This window comes from Rhinatrema bivittatum, chromosome 6 (genome assembly GCF_901001135.1).
Source record: "Rhinatrema bivittatum chromosome 6, aRhiBiv1.1, whole genome shotgun sequence".
NCBI lineage: Eukaryota > Metazoa > Chordata > Amphibia > Gymnophiona > Rhinatrematidae > Rhinatrema > Rhinatrema bivittatum.
The window spans coordinates 82,463,931-82,482,842 of NC_042620.1; the positions used below are offsets into that span (position 1 = coordinate 82,463,931).

At 44.1% G+C, this 18,912-nt stretch overlaps 1 long non-coding RNA gene across 2 annotated transcripts in view; it reads right to left on the minus strand.

Moving 5' to 3' along the window:
* Nucleotides 1–18,912, minus strand: part of LOC115093581 — a 183,647-nt gene that overhangs the window by 133,452 nt on the left and 31,283 nt on the right. For both annotated transcript variants that reach the window (XR_003857342.1, XR_003857341.1), the window contains exon 2: nt 5,847–6,057. This is a non-coding gene — a long non-coding RNA (uncharacterized LOC115093581). The remainder of the gene's footprint in view (nt 1–5,846; nt 6,058–18,912) is intronic.

Consider the following 18,912-nt stretch of genomic DNA (forward strand, 5'->3'; position numbering starts at 1 on the left):
TCAAATTCTCTCTTAGTCTGTCTTATCAATGTCTTACATTTAACTTGCCAACGCTTATGCTTTATCCTATTTTCTTCTGTTGGATCCTTCTTCCAATTTTCGAATGAAGATCCTTTGGCTAAAACACCTCTTTCACCTCACATTTTAACCATGCCGGTAATTGTTTTGCCTTCCTTCCACCTTTCTAAATGTGTGGGATACATCTGCACTGTGTTGCGCTTCCCAGCCGCATTGGTGCCGCAACCGGGCCTGCTCATCTGGCGTGACTGTCCACCAGCTCCTCCCTCAGTCCCTGCAATGCTCGGCCGCAACCTCCTAGAGCATCCCCAGGCCCATTGGGGCCTTCTTCCTTGCAGCGGTCCTCATGCCGGGGCTCGGCGTCCTCCTCGGCATTGACCCCGCCCCCTACCGTGCGCAGAGCTCTTCCAACTTTAAAGGGCCAAGCACTGGAAACTCACGGGCGGTGCCTGATTCTGACATCACCTGAACCCCTAATCTGGTGCCTTGGCAATCAGGTCATACACTCCGGTGTTCTCTAGTTTGCCTGTTCCAGTGTCTCCTGTTCCAGCATCTCCTGTTCCTTCATCTCTCCTGGTAGCACCCTTCAGACTGAACTCACAGTACTGACCCTTGCTTGTTCTTGACCATGTCTATCTGCCACCTGGAACCGACCTCTGCCTGTACACTGACCACTCCTGATCACCACCTGGAACCGACCTCTGCCTGTACCCTGACCACTCCTGATTGCTGCTTGGAACCGACCTCTGCCTGTACGCTGACCACTCCTGACTGCTGCCTGGAACTTGACCTTTGCCTGATCTGACTACACCCGGACTGATTACAGGTACTGACCCCTACTTCAGCTGACCATTCTGACCTGATATCTTGGCCTTGATCATTGCTATCCACTCGGACACTCTATTCTGGCCTCCTGCGACCTTTGGACATTCTTGCTTGGACATTGACCATGCACCCTTGTTCATGGCAGGCACTCCCCTGTTCTTCCTCTCTAGGAGACCCTGCGAGGCCCATCTAAGACCAGGTGGCCCGGGTACCCAAGAGCTCAACCTGCAGAAACCCCGGGTTGCTATTGGCGAAGCTCCAGCTAGCCTCTGTCTCCTCCTGTGCTCCACCTCCTGGTGGCAGGTGCTCTCTGGGTCTGACCAGAGGGCCGTACCAATCCTGCACCAGGCCAAGGGTCCACCTCCAGCGCAACAGACTGTGCTTCTAGGATGGTGTTTTTCGACAATGTCCATGCCTCTTGCACACGTTTTACCTTTGTAGCTGCTCCTTTCAGTGTTTTTCTAACTATTTTTCTCATTTAATTAAAGTTTCCCTTTTGAAAGTTTAGCACTAGAGCCATGGATTTGCTTACTCTCCCCCTTCCTGTCATTACTTCAAATGTGATCATATTATGATCACTATTGCAAAGCGGCCTCACCACCATTACCTCTCTCACCAAATCATGTGCTTCACTGAGAATTAGATCTAAAATTACTCCCTTTCTCGTCGGCTCTTGAACCAATTGCTCCATAAAACTGTCATTTATTCCATCCAGAAACTTTATATCTCTAACATGCCCGATGTTACATTTACCCAGTCAATATTGGGGTAATTGAAATCTTCCATTATTACTGCACTACCAATTTGTTTAGCTTCCCTAATTACTCTTAGCATTTCACTGTCCTTCTCACCATCTTGGCCAGATGGATGGTTGTATACTCCTATCACTATATTCTTCCCCAACACACAAGGGATTTCTGTCCATAAAGATCTTTATCCTGTTGGACTCTATGCCATCCCTGACATAAAGGGCCACCCTGCCTCCCAGATGTTCTAATTCTCCCATCTTACTTCTTAGACTTCTGGCATTAGCATGCAAACATTTCAAAGTGTGTTTTTGTTTGTATTTTCATTCTGCTTTTTAATTGTTAGGGCTAAATTGGAATTTTTTAGCTCAAGAGAGTTTATAATTACAGGCACTTGGACTACTTTCCTTATTATTGGAACCTCACTGTTGGGATGCCCTAATTCTCATGCATCATTAGTATCCTTTGAAGATACCTCCCTCTGAACCATGTGCTGCTGAGCGACTGTCGGCTTTCCCCTTTGTTCTAGTTTAAAAGCTGCTCTATTTCCTTTTTAAAGGTTAGCCCCAGACATCTGGTTCCACCCTGGTTAAGGTTGAGCCCATCCCTTCAGAAAAGACTCCCCCTTCCCCAAAAGGTTCCCCAGTTCCTTACAAAACTGAATCCATCTTCCTTGCACCATCGTCTCATCCTCGCATTGAGACTCCAGAGCTCTGCCTGCCTCTGGGGACCTGCGCGTGGAACAGGGAGCATATCAGAGAATGGAGGTTCTGGATTTCAGCTTTCTACCTAACAGCCTAAATTTGGCTTCCAGAACCTCCCTCCCACATTTTCCTATGTTGTTGGTGCCCACATGTACCATGACATCCAGCTCCTCCCCAGCACTGTCTAAAATCCTATCTAGGTGATGCATGAGGTCTACATTCCTAATAATCAAATCACCAGTTATGATGGCCAACCTAACCCTTCCCTCCTGGGCAGTAGCCCTTGGTGCGAAAGGACAAACCACCACTTGGAGAGCAGGTCCTTGCTACAGGATCCTTTCCTGCTGCACCAGGTTGATGCTCTCCAATCATGAGACCTTCCTCCTCCAAGGCAGCACCAGGGCTGCCAGTCTGAAGTTGAGATTTGGCTACTATATCCCTGAAGGTCTCATCTATACACCTCTCTGTCTGCCTCAGTTCTTCCAGGTCTGCTTCTCTAGCCTCTAGAGATTGGACTTGTTCTCTGAGAGACAGGAGCTCTTTGCATTAGATGTACCGGTGAGTAAAAAATCATATATGTGACACTTGATGCAAAAGACTGGGAAGCCCCCCTCTTGCTTTTGGACTGCTGTCTTCATCTCAAATTTGTTCAGGTCCTAGTTAAGTTTTAGGTTGCTATGGGAGTAGGAATGTGTCTAATTAGAGTCCTTTAAATGTATTAGTGTATTCACTATGGGGCGTATTTTAAAAGCCCTGCGCGCGTAAATCCTTCCGGATTTACGCGCGCAGGGCACTCGAATGCCGGCGCACCTATTTTGCATAGGCCGCCAGTGCACATAAAGCCCCGGGACACGCGTAAGTCCCGGGGCTTTGTAAAAGGGGCGGGGAGGGGGCGTTCCTGAAACGACGCGGCATTTCGGGGGTGGGCCACGGCATTTCGGGGGCGGGCCCGGGGGCATGGCGCCGGCCCGGGGTCGTGGCCGAGGCCTCCAGACCAGCCCCCGGGTCTGGTGACGGCACGCCAGCAGCCCGCTGGCGCACGCAGATTTACATCTGCTTTTAGCAGGCGTAAATCTGCCAACAAAGGTAAGGGGGGGGGGTAGGCGAAGGAAAGTTCCCTCTGAGGCCGCTCCGATTTCGGAGCAGCCTCGGAGGGAACAGGCAGCACGCACTGGGCTCGGCGTGCGCATGTTGCACAAATGTGCACCCCCTTGCGCGCGCCGACCCCGGATTTTATAGGCTACGCGCGTAGCTTATAAAATCCAGCCTGGTGCGCGAACAAAAGTACGTGATCGCGCAATTTTTTTAAATCTACCCCTATATGTCTGGTAGTGGCTTACAGGGAAATGATCAAGCTCTCAATAAGGTGTGGGGAATTCGTGAAGTGAAGTTAAAAGGCTGATTTGGGTTTTTTTAGTGTGAAAGTGGCACCTGCCTATAAAATAAAGGATGAGCTAGGGGTGGGTGGGAGAGGGGTGGGAGGATTGGGAAATACAAACACACTAACTTCTGCTTATTAGCTGCCTTACTGACTATTTAAAAAAAACACACTATCTTCTGCTTATTAGCAGCCTTACTGACAGACTATTTAAAAATAAAACACTAACTTTTGTTTATTAGCTACTTTACTGACTTTTAAAAGCACAAACACACTAAATAATATACCCCAATAGTTTACTACTCCCCAATACTGTTTAAAAAAATTTCCCAAGCAAAACTTACTGGTTCCTTTCAGCCACCAGTAAGGTGATCCTCTCCTCTCAATGCTCCCACTGGATTATGTCTACATATCTAGGCAAACCAACATGGCAATATTACTTTATTTAGCCTGGCAAGGAAAAGCTCAAACTCCAGCCAAGATTTATCATTCTGCAGTAAATATCGTATACAATAGGAAAAGGGGTGTGTTTTATGATAATAGCCCATTTATCACAATGTGTGTTATCTTACCGCTTCACATAGGTATTACCGCAAAGTGCGTAAACTTATCTCACTTTGTGGTAATACCTACATAATTGCATTCTCCTACCTGCAAAGTGCTCATTTTACCACTGAGAGAGAGAGTTGATAAATGACCCTGTCAGGTAGAAGCATATTAAATCTGAGTTAAATCAAGTAATCTACAAACCTTTCCGAGGAAAATCTGAACCAAAGTTACAAACTGCAGCTGATCATGATAACCAGCCTAGAACTTGAAACATAATCATTCAGATCAGAATCTAACACAGTCCACAAATGGGCCGATACAATAAAGTCCGCGGGAGAGCGGACGAATGCCCGCTCTGCCGATGCGCGCGATTCTGTATTTAAATTAAGTGACACAGTAAAAACGGGGAAAAGGATGCTCTAGGGACACTAGCGCGTCCCTAGCGCCTCCTTTTGACAGGAGCAGCGGCTGTCAGCAGGTTTGACAGCCGACGCTCAATTTTGCCGGCGTCGGTTCTCGAGCCCGCTGACAGCCACGGGCTCGGAAACTGGACGCCGGCAAAATTGAGCTTCCGGTTTTCGGCCCGACAGCCGCAGGCCGAATTCAAATTTTATTTATTTTTTTTTTTACTTTTTTTACTTTTCGGGACCTCCGACTTAATATCGCTATGATATTAAGTCGGAGGGTGCACAGAAAAGCAATTTTTACTGCACTGTAGCAGGCAGGCAGGAACCAAGCAGGTACTGTAGCAGGAACGGAGCGACGTAGCCAAGCAGGTCACTCCGGGACGCAACGCAACAGGAAACCAGAATGCTAACCCATTGCAAGGCAAAGGCTGGATGGCCGCGGCCAGCTTATCAAGGCCGCGGTGTCTGATGCCAGGAATTGGGTGGAGTCAGTACTGGTGGGAAACGGGCTACATAGGTGCCCAAGTGGCGTGCGTGTGCGCCTAGGAACAGGGTGTCCACCGGATCCTTCACGGTGGCACTGCCCCAGTGGGGACACCGCCAAACAGGCCACAAGCCAGGACTCCGGAGTTGGGAGCAGGTCCGAGAATCAAGAGGTAAGGGCCTGGCCGCGGTGCTCGCGACCAGGACCCCAACACACAGATCCCTGGGTTATTTTCATCTAGACATGTATGCACATAAAACTCATTTGTATGCAGGTAGTTATTCCCAGATACAGGTTCCAGAGGCTTATACCTCAAACTCAATCACTGATGGTACACTTCCTTCATATCAAATTACATTAGTCTCTAGAATTCATCTTCTAGTCCTGTGCATTTTAGTTATTTAAATCCCATTTAGAAGTTTTTGTATATGGGAGTAATGAATACTTAGTTCATTAACCAGCAAGAAGACATTAGAAACTGAATTGATGAGTACTGATGAAATGTTCTTTACGGCAATATCTTCCTTTGAAGATATTACAATAAAGGTTTTGGAATAAATTTGTGACCTCTTTAGTACTTCATTTTATTATGACTTATAAAAGCCAATTGTCCTAATTAATAAGGATAGCTTTCCTTGTCCTTTCTCTTGGATTAGAGAGTCAATGGTAAACTTCCCTCCCATGCAGAAGATATTTTGAATGTTTAGTCCCATTTAAATATGACTCATCTCCTACCTCTCTAGTAGTTTTCTTTATGAACTCAAGTTCTCTTTCAAGTAGCAGATTGACACGATTGTTACTTCTCCTCTCCCATATTCTCCAACATATGCAAGTGAGCCCGTGAAGGGGCACACGGTAAACTCTCCTCGCCTTTCTCCTCTCCTTCTTCTCCCTCCTTTGGTTGCTGGTGTTCTCCCAGGTGCCTTCACAATGAATAGATCTCTCCCTTGAAGATGTCAAAACAAAAGTTAAGCCTCTAGTAAAAGGGAACTCAAAAGAATAGAATAAAAATCTCTTTACAAAACAAAGAAAAACCCATGAGCTCAGGAGGGTGGAAAAACTCCCCGCTCAGCAACATAAAAGGGTCTTTAAAATGGTCTTCCAAAAATAAAGATAGGCTCTCTGACACCTTGTCTATCCCAGGTCTCATTCTGAAAACTCCAGAAGCTTGTCCCCTTCAACCTATTCCAAAACAGGGAATAGCTAAGAACATGCTGCCCCTGAGAGAAAACTAAAAGCTTCTATAACATAAAATGGTAGTCAGAGTATTTATATCAGATGAGCCCATCATTCGCTTTTTCCCACATGGCAGAACCAATTACCAACACTATTATTATGTTTCCTCCCCACAAACATATTGCTTTAATCTTAACCTGGTAGATAACTTCAAACTTTAGTATTTTATATCCACATGCATGCCCATAATTGATGTTACTTGTTTTAAAAAGTTATTCTACAGAAAATGTTCAGGTTGTTCAATTACTATTTTTTTTTCTTTGCTTTAAATAAATAAAAATTAATTTTAACATCCATCAGGTGCTAACAAGAAATATAGAATTATTCCTTCTCAAAAATGTTATACTAAAAATCTAAAAATTTGTTGGTGATTTGGCATGAAACATTTCTCTTTTTTATTATTATTTTTATTTTTGACAATTGTGCTCAAGAGATTGCAAAGGCATAGTTTCATACTATGAGAAATCATTTCTCCCTCATCAAGCCACTAACCTCTTGACATTACATGCTATTGGATTAACACTGGAGAGAGTCATATTAAACTGATTCCAACTCTAGCTGGACAATTACAATTCACCTGCTCTGTTTCTGCAGCAAAGTAATTCTGCTGTCACTAGAGGCTTAGAAATGCTGGGTATGGTTGAAAGATACCCTTATCAAACAGGACATTAGTGTTCAATAAATATTTATTAAATCCTGAGGTCCCAGCATAGCACTGTTTTCTTGCTCTGAGAAAAGGGTTTAAGACCCCTGACAGGTTGATATATCATTCTTATGAGCTTCATTATATTAGGTTTTCCAAGATCCTTCTTTCACCTGGGATGTCACGCTAGACAGGGCAAGCATCAACATTTTATTCAGTTTTTCTACTTGTATGAACTGTGTGTGCTGTCTCCTAAATCCCTCTTACATATCTGTCTCAACACAGTAAAAGATCAACAACTACATTTTCTATAACATCAACCCCATTTCAAGACGTCTTCATTTCTGAGGTACCAAGTCCATGTGACGTGCTCACAGGGAAATGGGGCACTCCAATTTCAAGCCAACAACATCACACACAATCAGAGAATATGCGCCCAACATATCTCTAACTATTTCTGATGCACCTTAGGCTGTGTGTCTAAACTCACTTATGGAGCTGCTCTTTTCATCATTCCCTTATCTCCCTTTCGAACTGTATTCCATGCCTGGACCTAGGAGAGTAGAGAAAGGAGAAGGATAGAGAGATGAAGGAATGGAATGAGACAGGGAAGGGTGCAAGGAATAGCGAGGAAGAAATAAAGAGGAGAATGAATATAGAAAAAGAAAGAAGGATGGAGAAGAGTTTGAGTGTAAGTAAAGGTTAGGCTGTTAGAGACTAAAATGTGCGTAACACAAACTGAATAAATGGAAAAAGAAAAAGAGAATGTAAAATAGAGATAATGTAAAAGAACAACTAAAATAGTCAAGATAAAAATTAAAGGAATACAAAAAGAGAGTAAGAAAGTTTCACTTTATTTTTATATATATTTTTATTTATTTTGGATTTAAATTATATTAAAACAAACAGCCCTCAGTGCCTTCATGTTCTTTTAGGAAGCATAACATTGACAACAGTAGTATTCTCTAGATTCTTCAAAACAGCAAAACATGAGAAAGAAAATGGAGAAAAATAGAAAGTGAACAGTGAAGATCATGTAAAAAATGAAATAAAACAAGAAAAGTTAAAAAATCTTTTAATTAAAAAATGGAATGCATTGGCACAGAAAACATTCTACCCTTTTGGTGATCTACTATGCACAAAAGTAGAAGTCAGACAATAAGCATAGTTGATCAGGTTTTTTGCCCTTAGGGACAGAATGAATCAAAAATCTTTTGATAACATATTTCATTTCATTTCATTTATTATTTATATACCATACCAATCAGACTAAAATAGATGCCCAGAGCAGTTTGCAACAAATTTAAAAACAGCACAAAAAGAATTTTAAAAACATTTAAAAACATATAGTATATAAAAGAGAAACAGCAAATAACATTAAAAACATCTAATTAATGACCAAATAATGCCAGCTCTCCCTTTCTGTCAAAACTAAAGCAAAGAAAGAAAAAAAAGAAAAGCAGAAGAAAAACAAAAAAGAACTGACATTTAATCACTACCCCTTGTTAGGATTGCCAACTTTTCCATAGACCAGGACGGGAAAGGGGGGGGGAGGGGTAGTGGTTTACATCAGAGCTTCCCAAACCTCTCCTGGGGACCCCACAGCCAGTTGGGTTTTCAGAATATCCACAATGATTATGCATGAGTTAAATTTGCATATACTGAGTCTCCATGCTATGCAAATTTATCTCATGCATATTCATTGTCAATATCATGAAAACTCAATTGGCTCTGTGGTCCCCAGGGCAGGTTTGGGAAGCCCTGGTTTACATGATCTTTTCCATAAATTTAAATACATTTACATAAATGTTAAATCCTGCCTGTTTACTACCTTCCAGCCTCTCAGAGCAACGAAGGAAATCCCCTGCCAGTCAGTAGCTCCCTTCCTTGAGGTAGCCTGCTAAAGATCCCAACCCAGAAATTACAAACTAACAGAATACCTCACCTCGGTCAGACATGTGGAACATAGACAAACCCTCACAATGTACAGAATAAAGAGACCATAAAGCAAAAAAAACAAACATACAGACAAAATCTAAACTGGAAACTGCAAGAAGCTGGACTATATGCAGTGCAATTGAAAAACAGAAACATCACAATTCCTCAGAATACAACAATAAAAACAAGAAATAGAAAACATCAATCATAACAGTAAAACCATACAAATAAACAGAAAAAATATTTTAAAATAGCTGATGAATAAAACATCCAATAATCAAACATTTATATAAAATATTTTTAAATTTCTCCAAATAACCATCAACTATATCAAAACACCAGACACATCAAGTAACACACAGTAATTAGAACTAATAAGGATTTTAGAAACTCCCCTGCTTTCCATACCTGGGAAGTTTTGATTTCCAGTCACCCTGAGATTGTTGTGGATTATTGGAGGAGGTATGTGTGTGTGGTGGGGTCTCCTCTCTCTTATGTACACACCCATTCACTCACTCACACACTCCCTCTCTGTCACTCGTAAACACACATGCTCCCTTCCTCACAATCTCACACATGCTCTCAGAGTGTCAAAGGGATGCTGGACAGGGAAGGAGAAAAAGAGAGTAAGCCAGGACTGTCAGAAGGGGTAGACACTGGGCAACCGCACAGGGTGCAATGTACAAGGTCTGGAAGGGAGGCATTGTTGCACTCATCAAGGGGCTGGGTGCCAGCACTGCAAGCCATCACTGTAATGGCATGAGCCCTCCTTAGTCTTTATTATGCAGCTGCTGACTCAGCTGGCCAGTCATGTCACCCAGGGAGGCACCCCCACATGATCAGCCATGCTCCCTGGGACTGCCTGGGGCACTTGGCAGCCCATCAACAGGTCTCAGGAAGCACAGTGATACTAGGCAAGGAAGTGGGAGACTCCGTTCAGGGCTGGGGATGCTGAGAAGGGAAAAGGAAATAGAGGGGATGCTGGTCAGGAAGGGGGTCACTGCAATACACTACGTTTTTGTTTAACATTAAGTAATTCCAACTTGCTAAGGGACAAGTTAAGATGGTTTCTGTTTTGGTTTTTCCTTTCTTTACAAAAAATGTCGGTTTACTTAGCTGAATTGTCTGGCTCCCAAGGCCACAGCAGCAATCAGGAGAACAGATAATAGCCAGCTATTGGAGGATGGAGGAGGAGTGCCAGCGGAGGAAGTAGAACAAAAAAACAATAAAACAGGTTAAGGGGGGGGGGGCAGGGAGGAGGTCTGCCAGCCCCTAGTGATGTGAGGCTAAAGAAGCCAGGCAGAGTGAGACTGGAAGGAGAGAGTGGAAGGCACAGACTACAGTGAGAAGGAGAGAGCCAGCCACCGGCACAGCATCTTCACAAACAGCCACAATTGGGTGAGAAGAGGCTGCAGATCTGACGGGCTGAGCCATGGGTGTTGAAGAGGCAGCTATGTGGCAGGCGGTGCAGGCCCCAGCTAGGAAGGAGGAAGGACAGCAGCAGTGCTGGGGGCAGCATGACTGATTAAGCTGCAGGAAGTAGAGGCAGAGAAATGCAGCTGTGGATTCAGCTCCAGCGTGCAGGCACAGATTCTGCGCGCCTCTCCCTCCAGCACCTCCATCTTTGGCTGCATCAGCTGCCTGAGACAAAGAACAAGGTAGCTGATTGGAGGACTGATGCCAGACCAGCTCTGATTGGCTGTGTGCAGCCAGCACAATTCTGACGCTGTCCTAGGGCCATGCAAGTAGCTTAGACCGGTTACCTCTGTAACTAGATACTGTTTAGTTACTTTGAAAACCGGACAGTCCAGTCCAAAACCACCCTACCCCTTGTTCCGCTTAACTACTTTTCCTACACAGAAATTATATTATTCTTTGGAAAAAGCCACATTTTACTTTCTTTCTGAAAGTCAGATAATTTATTTCCAAATGAATCTCGCTATATTCCAGAGTTCTTCCCCATTTACTGAAAGCATTCTCCTCCTTCTAATTACATTGAGCATTTCCCTCCTGTATGAAATCTCTCAAAAAACACTATTTGCCCACCTTAAGCTCCTCTTTGGAACAAAACCTTCTCAGGTGCGGACAACCGCCTCCTCTTGTTTACCCATGATTAACCATCACCCCTCCCCATTTCTCTAGCCCTCATCCCCGATTGCTCCCATTGCATTTGTAAGAAACAACCCTGTTACACCAACATTAGCAAAGAAAAACTTTATTGGATGGATATAGATGCAGTATAGGTCAATGCATACAGTAATTCCATTACCAAGCATCATTTACTAATTGCTAACATATTCTCAATCCCCAGAGTGACCTCGCTCTTGCCTGCTAAATGTCAATTCACCAAATTACTCTATAGGATCATGCTACAGCAATGTAGTGCCATTGTGAGCGCAGGGCACTCAAAGCCTTGCCCCAGTTGTTATGAATCCGAACGTGGACCCCTGTTCCGAAGTAGAGTCAGCGCCATCAAAAAAGGAAGTCAACCCTCTTCGGTCTCTACCGTCAGATCGCAAGGCCTGTTGAAGATGTACCGATGAAGGCTTCACCCTGGAAGCACGGGATCCCCCCAGGAGGAGCCTGTAGGGATACGGCCGCTGGGACTTAGGAGACTCCCTGAAGAGTGATGATAGTCTGGATGCAGGTGCCTCCTGCAGGTCGTGGATTTCAGACATCTGGCGCCTCCAGCAGGTCGTAGTCAGTCTGGGAGTATACGTCAAAGGATTGTCCCAATCCAGTCCAAGGGTCGAAGTCAAGCGAGAGGTCGAGAGCCGGTCCAGGAGCAGGCAGGAGAATGGTCCGAAGCCAATCCAGGAGCAAGAAGGAGAAGGGTCCAGAGCCAGTCCAAGTCAAAAACCAGAAGAACACCACCACCGGTCTGAAGGTCAGGAGCCGAAGAGTCAGTCCAGCAAGGAGAAGAGCAGAAGCGGGACGGAGAGCAAATCCGGAACACAGACACAGGAACCAAGCACAGAGCCTCAATACCAAGGCAAGGTCTGGGTGTCAGACCTTGCCTTAAGTACAGGAACCAGGAGGCGAAGTCCCAGGGGGAGCCATGACAATATCCGGTCATGGCTCCTTTAAATATCTTCTGCAGCTGCGCGCACGGCTCCTAGGAGCCTGAGGGGAAGGAGCCGGACCACCGAGAACCATGCGGCCGGGTAAGGCAACGGCAGTGGCCGCAAAGAAGCTGAAACAGAGGGCTACCTGCCGCTGCGGGAGCCTCTGAGGCTCCTGGTGAGTATCTAACACTGTGGCCGCTGACCCGACCCTGGTCGCGGCCCACCACGGCCGGCGGCCATGACACCCGGCTGCGGGGTGCCGCAGCCAGCGTTCCTAACACCAGTTTACAAAATGCTCTATAGTATCATGCTACAGCCATGTAGCACCATTGTGGGGCTGCAAGGCCATTAAAGCTTCACCTCTCAGGTTATTTTATCATTTAATCCTTGATTATCGATAAAGATTCTCTGTGGTGCAACTAAGCCCTGATCCGTAAAAGGACCCAAAAAGCACAAAGGAAGGCGATCTATAACAGCCGTCAGGATGAAAAGAAAAGAATAGATGCCTGTAGTCTAAAATTAATCCTTTATTGAAGTGGAGACACAAGGGTAGCCCGACTCTGGCCGAGTTTCGCCGTAACAAAACGGCTGCCTCAGGGGCTAAAACATAAATAAAATAAAGTAAATAAACATAAATAAACATAAACATAAATAAAATAAAATAAAGTATCCAGCAAGCTAGGAGTATCCTAGCTTGCTGGATACTCTACCTGGGCAACAACAAGCTAGGTGGAGAGAATGTAGCCCAAATCTCCTCTTGGAGTGAGTTTACTCACTCCGACGGCCAGCAAATCTTCACTAGAGACCACTGTTCTTTCCGTAGGTCTCATGTGGAATGCGAAAGTGGCCCCCAACCCCCGACGCTCATACCTAATCCCCACCCCGAGTTAGTAGGTGGCCCTCCCATAGGGATTAAAATACCTGTCTAGGGCATTCTTTTACACTTTATATTCTCACACAGCACACAATTATCACTCAAATTAATAAATAGAGTCACTCTAACACTTTTAAATAAAATTATTCAAATACATTTATCATATATTTTCATACAGTAAACAGTTATTACTTTTACCCTTTTGTCTCACTTGTCTGCAACTGATGTTTTTAAGTTTAAAAATTTATATTTAGATTATAGAAACATTTAAATATTATGCACACACCAATTTTGACAATAGATTTAATAATAATTGAATTCTAAACAATAAATGAGTAGGGATCTATGGATATGTGCAGTTGTCATGTAGATTCATGTCTAATTATAGTGGTTCATACTTTATGATACTTTGCCATCTATTTCTGCATCCCCACAGACGGAGCAGCATAAGAGATCATACAATTATCTATACGATCATCTTTCATTTAATTTGTATATGATTGATGAGCCCAAGAAGATTGATGTAAGGTAATACCCACACTTTTACCAATATTGTGGACTTATTTGGTATCATTATTTGTCCATCCAACCGTGGGGTCTTATAATTATCCACTAAGATTGTTTTTATTTATTAGGTAATTTTTAAATATGCTAGTTCTCGTACTATTCATATACTCTATATGTCACCTTGAGTTCTCTATATGTCACCTTGAGTTTTTTGTTTATTCATTCATTCATTTTTTTATTTATTCTTTGTATTTATATTTGAAGTTTTTGATCCACAAAAGTGGTTACAATATTTTAGTCATTCATTTATGATGTTACTTTCAGTAATGTATTTTTATTCTTAAAGTTTTTTATTTATGTTTTAGCCCCTGAGGCAGCCGTTTTGTTACGGCGAAACTCGGCCAGAGTCGGGCTACCCTTGTGTCTCCACTTCAATAAAGGATTAATTTTAGACTACAGGCATCTATTCTTTTCTTTTCATCCTGATCCGTAAAAGAGCAGGGATCGTTCATTACATATGCCAACAGAATTTAGGATGGGCACAGGCCAATCCTGGACATCAAAGCCAAAGACTTGACAAGCAACTAATTTCACTCCTACCCCACCGATGTAACATAGAAGCAGAATACCACATTACTTGGTATTCCCTGCCTGGCCAGCTTTCAAACATTGCACATGCCATGCACCCTAGGACGTGGTCAAACTCACCCCCAATGCCACAACTCTTCAGCAACCATCCATATCATACCCGCCGCATCAAAACTTTGTAAGCTGTCCCCAAATGGGTGGGGTGGGTGAGAAAACCATAGAAAGAAGAGGCTGGTGGGTGGGCTGACCCTTCTTTAAATTGAACTTGCCAGCCTACCCCCCAGCCTCTGCTCTCACCCTCCCTTGCTCTGGAGGCGGAGCACCTCACCAGTTGTGGCCTCCTCCCTTAACTGAGGTGAGTCGGCTCCTTAATGTTTCAACAACTACAGTAGATATCCAGTTCTTTCAACTCTCAAGACCTTAAATACCAAGACTATCAATTTAAATTGTATCCACTATCTCATTGGAAGCCAGTGTAATTGGCGCAACAGTGGAGGAGAAGCACTTGCCCTTCTTGGGCAGCAAAACACCAGCGTTGCCACCATATTCTGAACTTGCAGACAGCATGTATCCGGTTCCCCGTTTGGGTGGTGAGTATCAACTAGGATAGCTATCTGGATGGGGAGGAAACTATCAACCTGGGCCCCGGCTTGGTCAGTCACTAGTGAATAAAATGGTCACACTCCAGCTGGCTGAGGTTTCAAAAGTACAGAAGCACCCAAAATAAGAGAAAGGAGGAAAAAATTTGCAAGAGGGCTAGGTAACAGTCAACCCAATGTCCATCCATTCAGCAAAAGAAAAATAACAGAATAAACAAACTTAGTCCTGGTGGTGTTCAATATAAATAATTTACTGTAATCTAATGATGAGTATCCAGGCCAAAATTGAGAAAATCAAAAATAGAATAAAAAATATCAGAATGTGAAAAACAATAGTTTCCTTATCCATTCTAGGTTTTCTTACCAGTCTCCCTTCTCTCCTCCCCAGGGGGCATTGTTGAGGGAAAATTGTGATGGTCGCTCTGTACCTGAGTTCTATCAGTGGCTCAGCTCAATCCTCTCCAATTTCTTCCATCCTGCCCCCTTTGCCCATCATGTCAATTGAGTTTAGCTTGGCTGAACTACGGGCACTTGCAGAACCAGAGCTGAAGGAAAACTTTCTGGACAAATAACAGATTATTACAAGGAGGCCAACTGTATCAGTGTGCCAAGTATTTATTGCATTTCCTGACAATGGTAGGCCCGCTGCCGGCTCTACTCACCCCCGACACCCAGGTTCCAGACCTGGCCCTTCCTCTTTGGCAGTGGTAGGAAGTCGCCTACGTCTTGCGCTCCTGCTACGCTCCCAGTCTCCGGAGGAAGCTCCACGGCCTCCTCCAGTCCCAGTTGGGTCTCCCCATGTGCGTCAAGGGGAGATGCCACCATCATCTAGTTCCAGTCTGTCCGCCTTAGGCGCGTGCACGCAAACCTTCACTGACTTTAAAGGAGCCGTGGCAGGACTCCTTTCTGCGGCCCCGGATGATGACATTTCCAGGCCTTACTATTTAAGGCATGCTCCGCCATTTGGTCTTTGCCTTGGCAACAGGTCTCCATGCTTCCTGTCATGTGCTTAGTTGCTGCTCATTCATGTTCTTGTTCCTGTATCCGACCTAGTTCCAGCCTTTGTGTTCCTGTTCCAGTCCTTGTTTTCCAGTTCCAGCTTCCTGATTCCTGACTACCCTACTACGTTACACAGCACAGGAGAGTAAGGGAGTTCAAGCCATTAGAGACATTTTGGCACTGGTGCAGTTGCCAAAACTGAATGCAGCAGTTCTGGAATATCTAGATAGACCAAACTCCCAGCTGAAGCTAATGAATACCATTATGGACTTAAAGAGCGGTAAGGCATGTGGGAAGGATGGCTTTGGAGTGGACTTTTATAAGAAATTTGGTGACAGTTTAGCTCCAGTTTTGGTTAGGGTCTTCCAGAATGTGCTTGAAGAAGGAGCTTTATCCCCTACAATATATGAGGTTACTATTACTGTTATTCATAAAGAGGATAAGAATAAACGTGAATGTGCATCTTATTGCCCAATCTCCCTATTGAATGTTGATATAAAAATCTTTGGTGATGAGGTTGGATAAATGTATAGGAGCTTTGATTCAAAGGGATCAGACCACATTTATTTTGGGAAGAAGGTTTAGTGATAATTGTTACAGTCTCCTGAGTCTGGAAAACCCACCTGAGGTGTAGCACGGGATTGCAAGGTAGGACTCAGAGCAAGACAAGGGCACGTCTTCTGCTAAGCCAGCCCCCTTCCCCATAGGTTGAGCCCTTCGGTTATGGGGCCAGACGTCTCTGCAGCAGTAGTACATCATAGTGGTGAGTCCATACAGACAGGAATACAACTAGGCATGGCAAGGCTGGACAGACAAAGCTTGGGCAGGACAAGCAGGGCTTGGCAGGCAGGTCAAGGCAGGCTGGAGTCAAGGCTTGGACAAGATAGGCTGGAGAAAAGACTTGGACAAGGGAGGCTGGCTTGGCAGGAAGGACAAGGCAAGCAGGAACACTAAGCAGGACCTGGAACTAGACAAGACACAGGTAAGGCAAAGCAAGTCAAGATTCTAGTACAGGCAGGTCTGGACAGGCTACTGGAACAGACAGGACAAGACCAACAAGGCAGACTAGGGCATGAGTTAAACAAGGCAGACAAGGGAAGCACTGAACAAAGAACACAGAAGCCCTAAGGCAGCAAAGCAGAATAGGTCCAAACGCCTCAAGGCAGGATACAAGAGGGAATAGGCCAGATGGCCTCAAGACAGAAAACAAGGCAAGATAAGCCTGAAGATCTCAAGGAAAGGCAAGGAAGAAGGTCCATAGACCACAAGGCAAGGCAAGGCAGAAGGTTCATAGGCCACAAGGCAAGAGCAAGAGTCAGGTCACGGAGCCAGAAGTGACATCATGAGAAGACAAGGAGCTTCTGGCAAGCCAGGATTACATAGGGCTGGGACTTGGGCATGCAAAGGGAAGTGAGGAGGAACTTAACAAAATTAGAGATGAGGCTTACAGAAGATCTCTGCTGGTGGAGAGGCATCATGAAGGTAGGATAACACTGCATAGCAGGCAAAATCCTAACAATAATCTGCTGAGAACTTTGCATATTATTGATGATATGGAACAACAGTCTGGAAGGTGGCAATTTTGTCATAGGATGCAGAAAAAGCTTTCAATAGGGTGGATTGAAATTTTCTGGAAGAAGTTTTAGAAGAGGTGAGATTTGGATTTGGGGCTAATTAGGAAATGGGTTAAAACTTTATAAGTGGCTCCATGCATGGTTTGGGTCTCTTCAGAAGAGTTTTTTCTACACCGAGGAACTAGGTAGGGATATCTTTTGTCATCCTTGCTCTTTGCACTAGTGATTGAGCCTCTGGTGGAACTGATTCAGAAATATGCTGTCATTCATGGTATTAGGTTGCAGGCTAAGAACATAACGTGGGCCTGTATGTGGATGGTATTGATTTATCTTTCTGTTTCAATTATGAAGTTGCTGAATTTGTTGAAGAGATATGGGGAAGTATCGGATTATAAAATAAATATAGGTAAATACAAGCTCATGCCACTAGGTAGTCCTCAACCTGCTGATATAGAGGGGAGAATGGAAACACCCTTTGGCTGGATGACTGGAGACATGAAATCCATGGGATTGTATATATCTACTTACATTCAAGACATGTTGTTAAATTTTAAGCCTTTGCTTTTCAAGTTAAAAAATGAAGCTGAGTGATGGCAGCAATTAACTCTGAGCTGGCTAGGGTGGGCAAATGCAATCCATATGAATTGGCTACCTAGAATTTTATATTTCTTCATGATGGTTCCCATTGTGCTACCTGCTAGGTTCTTCAAAAATTTACATAAGTTAATTGTGAACTTAGTATGAGTGTGTATGGCCACTAGGGTGGGCCTGAAGATTTTGCAGCAATCTAAGGAGGATAGGGTATTCATTTTCTGGATTTTTGGGGGGTTATTATTGGGCTGCTTTGTTCAATATTTTGGCCCAGTGGAATGTTCCCAGTAAAAATCAACACTGGACTGAGATAGAACTGAGGGGTTGGGAAGCCAGGGGGTTAGTTTTCATGGATGGGGACAATATCTAAGCAGACATTTGGCTCTTGCTTAGCTAGTAGATGTTGGAGGGATTATTTTAGCGGAAGGGGTGGTTATCAAGTGCTGGGAGTTACCCCATTACTAGAATGTGAGGCATTGGTCATGTTATGGTCAAATCAGATATGCACAACGTTATGAGGATCTCCCAGCTCTTTATACAAGGTACATTTTGTTCATAGGCAGACTTTAAGGAGAAGTTTCAATTACCTTCTTTCCTGCTTTTGGCTTTTTTGCAGCTGAGAGGAGGATCTCGGGTATATGTAGAGTGCATACTGACTATGCTGGAGTGGGTGATATGTTTGAATAAAAATCCTAGAGGTCAGCTAAACAAGATTTAGAAGGCCTTGCAAGGGTCAGGATCCTTAGAAATTAGTAATGAGATTCAAGCCCAGGAAAGAGAGCTGGAACAGCCTACACAGTAAGAGAACTGGAATATGGAGAAAGATTTAGAAATGTTCTCACTCCTTAGATATTATTGCACAACAATACAAAATTGTGCAACAGGAGTTCTTTGTACCTTCTCGCTTACATGCAACAAATAGTAATAAAATTGATTAATGCTGCCATTCTTGTGGTCAATGTGGTACCTTATACCTTTTGGGCAGAAGTTGGGACAGTGATATCAACTATGATTGGGTGGGAACTATCAAAAGATTCCAGGATCTATACACTCTTTTTCTGGCAGAATGAGCTTAGTGAGAAAGAACGTATCCATGTGCTCATGTGGGCGGAGAGTTCTCCTTAGGCGATGGAGCCAGTTGGATCCGCCCACAGGAGGAGAATGTTCAGCTGAGGTTTGTAAATGGT